This window comes from Protomyctophum bolini (genome assembly GCF_963924005.1).
Source record: "Protomyctophum bolini genome assembly, chromosome: 15".
In the NCBI taxonomy this organism is placed as follows: domain Eukaryota; kingdom Metazoa; phylum Chordata; class Actinopteri; order Myctophiformes; family Myctophidae; genus Protomyctophum; species Protomyctophum bolini.
This window is the reverse complement of record NC_137876.1, coordinates 3160259-3167536: the sequence shown is the minus strand read 5'-3', so window position 1 is coordinate 3167536 and position 7278 is coordinate 3160259.

Here is a 7278-nt window from a genome sequence, read left to right as displayed (position 1 = left end):
ACGTTACCCTGGAGTGGGTAGGGTCTAACTCTGAGGCGGTGGCTGCCTCAGAGAATGTTATATCTGACCCCAGTATCTCTGTCAGAGCGACTATGACTGTGTGTGGAACGGAGCATCAACTTCCACTGACTAATGCCAGATGTCGCCTCCTATGGGCGCAACAACAAAGACAGCGACAACATTGGACTGAGTTGAGATTACAAGGAAAGACTGCATGTCTTCCTGCTGCGGACCATTCTGTCTCTCACTCTGTGTTCAAAAATGTTGCCATTGATGAGTGCATTGTTGTTTTTACTTTGAAAGCGAGATTACAGGTTCTACCTTCTAAACTTAATCTCTCCATCTGGTTTCCAGGCAATCATGCTCCTCACTGTATCCATCATGGCCATGAACAAATAGCTGAAACCATGTCCCACATCTTAAATGGTTGCCATGTTTACAGGGGCCTTTACATATGTAGGCATGACAGAATAGTGGATTTGATATCGAAAGACATCTCTTCCATTTTCAGGTCCTCCATTATGCTTTATAAGCATTCTACTGTGAAGCCGAGGATGTTTAACCTGTGTAATGATGATTCTGTGTTCTCTAACATTTCAGCTAACACCCCTGATGTCATTGTTGTAAATGAAAACCATAGAGAGGTGTTCATTCTCAAGGTCGGCTGTACCTTTGACTATAGCCTGGAAGAAGCCTTTCTAACCAAAGTGCTGAAGTATCAGCAGCTAATGCAGACCATCTCACAGCTAGGCTACAGATGTAAACTTTTAGTTTTTATCTTTGGCAGCCTAGGGCATGTGCATAAGTTGGTTGTGAGGGGCTTACAAATGGCCGGCCTTTCCAAAAGGAGAGCCAAGCAGTTAGCGAGGTATTGCTCAGTTTCAGCCATTATAGGAAGCCGCTCAATTTGGAGGAGGCGTTGTTTCCTTTATCCATGATTTATGTCTGCTGCCCTGTGTCCGACATGTCAGCTGTACTGTATGTAACGATGCTTTGCCGTCCATGCACGTTGTAACTGGCTGCTCTCCCACTGTCAAACTGCACTGGCAGTGTTTATGTCCTTTGTACAGTAACAAGGTATTCCTGTACTTCTCATTATGTGGACATAAATAAACATTTCAAATGTGTGTGCGCATGCGCGTGCGTGCATGTGAAATATGAATTGAAGGCTACCATCTGAGAGATGATTGGGTGCTGCTGCGACTCAGCTGTAATCTCTAGTAGCCAATCAGATCTGTATGCAAAACCTGGCATTTTCAACTGATGGAATATATAATAGGCTGTGTGTGTGTACATGTGTGCGTGCATGTTCGCGCACAAAAGACAAAATGAGACTGTGTGTGTGTGTGTGTGTGTGTGTGTGTGTGTGTGTGTGTGTGTGTGTGTGTGCATGGTCAGCTTACGCTCTGAACTAGATGAGTGTACTCTGCTTTTGTAACAGGATTGAATTACAACACATTGACATTAAATCCTGTATAAATAGTGTCAGCGCTCAGCAGTGTTAATTTTGTTGACTAAGACTAAAGACTAAAGTCGACTAAGGTTTTTCAGAAGAATAAATATAGGACTGTCTAGTGCTGTCTCCTCACAGCTAGAAGGTCCTGGGTTCGATTCCCGCTTGGGACTCTGTGGGTGCTGGCGGCGTGTTTCCTCCTCCGCGTCATCAGTGCCCATACCCAAAGGCGGGGTTGGCGAAAGGGCCTTTCTGTGTGGAGTTTGCATGTTCTCCCCGTGTCCCTATAGGGTAGGTACCCTCACATGTTCTCCCCGTGTCCCCTAGGGTAGGTACCCTCACAAAAAACATGCAGTTATCCTGGTCACTAAACTGCCTCCCCCTGGCCAGCCGGGGCGCCTGATGGAGGGGAAAGGAACTGGTTGGAATAACGTGTTCCTTCCACGCACTATACGTCCAACCAGGGAAACTCCCCCCTGTCAGGTGTAAAGGAGCAACTTGGACACTCAGGCATGAAGGGAGCATGAGTTCAAGTCCGTTGCTCTCCCCTTGTCCCCCATATATGGGGACTAGGTTGGTGGAGGGTCTGTATAGAGCCCAGGATCACATTAAGATGATTGACACAGGGGTGAAAAATGGGTTACAAAATCGTGGGATAAAAAAATATATTAACACATTTTGTACATAACACGTCCTGAAACGTCATAAGGATTGGAACCGAGAGGTGCCTTAGACGTCTGTGGACGTCCTAGCGACGTCCAAACGACGCGGGGCGAGATAATAATATTCAGAATAATTACTTCTTTTTTTTTTGGCATTTCGCTTTTCGCTTGCCGTATGCTAACGCTCTGTGAAACTATTAGCTTGTCATTGACTCCCATGTTAGCGCGGCGGAAAGAATGACTCGTATCTCCTCATCCAGGGCGCTCTCCGTGGTGATGAATGGATCGATATGCTGGCGCTGCGTTTCTGCTCCTCATCCGTCTCTCCCGCAAAATATGAACTCTTTTTGTAGCGTATATAAATATATTAAGATGATCGGAGATTGTGATGGCACTTTGTCAGTCAACTTTTTTAAGAAAGTATTTCCGGTTCATGGCTTTCAAAATGGAAGCGATCACTACTCTGGCGATTACTCCGGCGCAAGCAGCGCCTTTATTTTGATGCAGTTCCGGTACTAAATGTGTTAATCACACACGTGATTATGTAAGAGTTCCGCCGGGCCCTGTAGCACCGCGTGACGATGTTCTCCTCTCATCGTTTAGGATCACACCTCGTTGGAGTACATCCAGGCTACATCGCCGCCGCTGTTGCCGTGGAAACTGACAAAGGGTGCCCCCCCCTCCCTCCCCCCACCCCCCCCAGATCGCCTGCAGCCTCAAACAACGTGAGTCTCTTCTCTTTGTTTGTGTGTTTATTTTGTAGCTTTGATGCTGAACTAGATTCCCTGCATGTCAGTGATGCAGCGTTGCACACTGTGTTTTCTTTTCTTTTCTTTTTTATCCCACGATTTTGCAACCCATTTTCTCACCCAGTGTTTTTTGAATACTTTATTGAAAAATATATTTCAAAAGGATAAATTCACAAGAAAGCTGTTAGGCTTGTTTCCATTGTGGTCCTCTTGGGGAAAGGGGAGCAACAGACATGTTGTTTCCATTGTGGTCCTCTTGGGGAAAGGGGAAGGGGAGCAACAGACAATAAACGGTACAATACAGACAAAAACAGGAGGCAAAAAACAAACAAAACAAAATCACAAGAAACAGGACAAAATGCATATAAACTGACCAATAAAACTGGATTTATTTTCTTTTCCCCCCCTTACTTTTTTTCTTTTTTCATTTATGCCATTTATCTATTCTACACTATATTTACACTATGTTTTCGGCCAACCATCTTTTTAATGTGGATTTTATCAATGTCAATTATCTAATGTAATCCTGGGCGCTTACACTTCCTCTACCATCATGCTTCCTTCAATGCATGAGGAGTCCAAGCTGCTTCTTTTCCCCTGACAGGGAGGGAGAGTCAGGAACACGTTATTTACCGACCTGTTCCTTTCCCCATCCAACAAAAAAAGAAGTGATATTTGAATTAAGTGAAATCACTGAATATATACTTTAAGCATTATTTTATACTTTAGCTACTGAAGAAATAGCAGACCTAAGAGCTCATAGCGCCCCACCGAGTACCGCACTATACGAGCTTGTAGATCTGCTTTTTTTTATGTTGAAAATGTGGCGCAGATCTTTTTTTTTATATAATGTGGATTGGATTGTGTGCATGACATGTGTACGTGTGTGCGTGCGTGCGTGTGTGCGATTTCAGCCATGAAATAATGAGAGGTAAATTAGCGTGTTGATTGATGATTGTGGTAAACACAAGACTGCACTGTCAGCATGTTGGAGAGGAGAGGAGAGGAGAGGAGAGGAGAGGAGAGGAGAGGAGAGGAGAGGAGAGGAGAGGAGAGGAGGAGATAGTAGAGGAGCATAATTGCATCAACCTTATCCGTATCTTTCACCATCTTCTGTACTGTAACCCCACAGCAACATGGACATTAGACCGATGTTTACGATCATACCGTGTGTGTGTGTGTGTGTGTGTGTGTGTGTGTGTGTGTGTGTGTGTGTGTGTGTGTGTGTGTGTATGTGGCCCCACGGACCCCCATTTGAAGAGATGTGCATGCCAGAGCCAGTGATTCTCAACCCGTTTAATTTCGAGGACCCCCAGTTTGCATCCGGAAAATCCTCTCTCAAGATATGCGAGTCTCTCTCTCTCTCTCTCTCTCTCTCTCTCTCTCTCTCGTAGCAGACTCCATCATCCTGCTCTCATGTGGTGGGTGAGAACTAACTCTCATGTGGTGGGTTAGAACTAACTCTCATGTGGTGGGTTAGAACTAACTCTCATGTGGTGGGCCAGAACTAACTCATGTGGTGGGTTAGAATTAACTCTCATGTGGTGGGACATGCATCCTTTCCCAAACTATCTGTTCCGACACCTAATGTTCTTTCAACCCATTTTGACCTGAGATCAGATTCTAAAAATCTCTTCTACATCCTGACAGTTTTCTTAAAGAGCTATGTTTCTATGTCAGTCGTTCTTCGATTTTTCAAAAAAAATAGCAGACCTACAAGCTCGTGTAGCGCGCTATGAGCTTGTAGATCTGCTATTTTTCAATAGCTAAAAAAGCATAACATAATGCCAACACCAAAAGGGGGTTCCCGCCCCAAAATGGGTTTTAAAACAAAGATAACAGGCTCTGTCTGCTGTTCCTGATTCGGCAGACAGGGGGCAGCAACACGCTGTGACAGAAGGGGGCACAGACAGAGGCACAACAGAGAGCGATTGTTTCAACCATGGCTGGCAGTTAATGTCTTGTTTTTATTATTTATAGCACAAACTTTGTCATGTCAAGGACCCCCACATTGACACTAGTGAGCCCACGGACCCCCACTTGAAGAGATACGCCTGCAGGGACCCCCATAAGAGAAGAATGTTGTTACGGCTCTGTAGCAGTGATTCTCAACCCGTTTAACCCATTCTGACCTGAGATCAGATTCATACGAGGTTTCCACTGGACACACACTGGTCTGATGAACCCATTCTGACCTGAGATCAGATTCTAAAAATGTCAGTCGTTCTTCGATTTTTCAAAAATAGCAGACCTACAAGCAGACCTACTGTGCACATGCACACGCACGACAGTGGGGGGGACACGTAACAGGCCAACAGCATAAACACCAAGGCACGCCCCCCGCTCGATCATGATTGGAGGAAGGCCCCTCTCTCTACCCTGATTGGATGAAGGCCGGGCCCCAGGGGTTAACTGGGGACAGGGAGGAACTCCTTATATGGTCAGCACACTCTATAGTTGCGAATCAGTGAGCACTTACTATGAGACCTAGCAGATCATGTCTGTCTGTCTGTCTGTCTGTCTGTCCCGCTTTTGTGCCCATATATGGAGCTGAGTGATTTGTTTGTGATTGATGCAAAACACTCCATATTTGGACGTATAGCTGCTTTGGGGACTCCTTTATGGCTAAGTTAAAAACGTAACTTAAAAATAACGTAACTTAAAAAAATAATAACTTAAAAATAAATCTTAATAAAAAATAAAAAAATATGTACGAGCTGCATTCGCTTCCCGCGTTTGCGCGTCTTACTGGTATGGTCAGCACACTCTATAGTAGTATATGTTACCTCCCATTGAGTGGGTGGAACGCTACGAATACCTTGGCTTTTGGCTGGATAAACACCTTAACTTCAAATTTCATATTGATTCCTTGTGCAAAAAGCTTACATTCACTCTGGGTTTCTTCTACAGATTGAAGGCTTGTTTTGCTTGTACAGCTCGTAAAAAAAACTGGTCATTGGTCTCTTTCTGTCCCAATTGGATTATGGTTATGGATTATGGTTTGCCTGCTCCTCAACCTTGACCAAATTGGATCCCCTTGTACCATATGCTGTATTGAGATTCATAACAAATGCACCTTTCAGAACACATCGCTGCACGTTGTATGCTGCAGTCGGTTGGTTCTCATTGGCAGCTCGCAGGCTTCAGCATTGGCATATTTTCATTTATAAAGCCATTCTGGGTGACCTGCCTGTCTTACATTTCATCCAAATTCGACTTGGTCCAAAACGGCCTCAACCTCAGGTCAAATGCTTGGCTGCGGTGTGTAGTGTGTAGTGTGTAGTGTGTAGTGTGTAGTACCAGCATTTAAATCCGAGGGGGGTGAAAAAAAATGTCTGGCCTTCTTTGGCCTCTTGGTCGTGGAATGATCTACAGTCCAGACAAAAAATTGGCTTTGAAAGTTCCCTTGAGAAGTTTCAAAAGGATTATCTTAGATGTACAATCCAACACCTGCACATGTTTGGATATGTACTAGCCTACAGTATGTTCCTGCCTATATATTTAGTATATCGGTTCAGATCGTGTAGATTGTGTATATGGTGTATCTTTGCCCTGCTACTAAAAAGTAGGACAGGTGACTTGTTGTATTTATGCATAGGTACTTTAAGGTGTATTATGGATGTTGTATTTGGCTCGTTCAAAATGTAACCTTGACGATGTGGTATTATTGAAGTGTAATTTTATTTCTGCCTCTTGGCCTTCAGTTCCCACTTGTAAAAGAGAGGCAGTCTCAATGTGACTTTACTGGTTAAATAAAGGTAAAAAATATAGCAGGGAGGTGTCGTGGAAATTTAGGGATAAACATCTAATAATACTCCAAGTTACAGTTTGGTGCTGTTCGGTGCTGTTTGTTTTATGATGTCACTGTCCCATTTGGTGAATGCCTTGAGGCTATAAGTTGGGGGTTGTTTGTGTGGGACTGAGCTATAAAAGCTGTCGCCTTTTTGTTTCTCGGGGAGTCAGACTGGGTTTTCCATACATGAACAGGTCATGTAAGTCTTGTCTCCTTACTCGAGTAAAATCCTTATACTCTATAACTCTGACATCTTGTGTTGCCTCGTTAATTCATTATTATGAATTGTCTTTTGAGCATGTGTCCCACAGACTGCCTTTACAGAGGATTATCACAACAAAACAAAAAAAATAAGTGATATTAGAATTTTAAGTGAAGTCACTGAATATATATTTAATGGCATTTCCATCTCTGAGACTCCAATTAATATCGTAAAATCATTGTTATTTTGACTGACAGTGTAGAAAATGTAGCTGGCACTGTGATTCCGTCCCATAGTGTATTTTCCAATAACCTATATTGAGGGCTGTGCCTTTATAATCATAACGTTATAGAAAGACAATAGATGGTGTGAGTGTTTCTGTGTAGTCATTACTAAGTGTTGTTACGTTGAACCAGGTT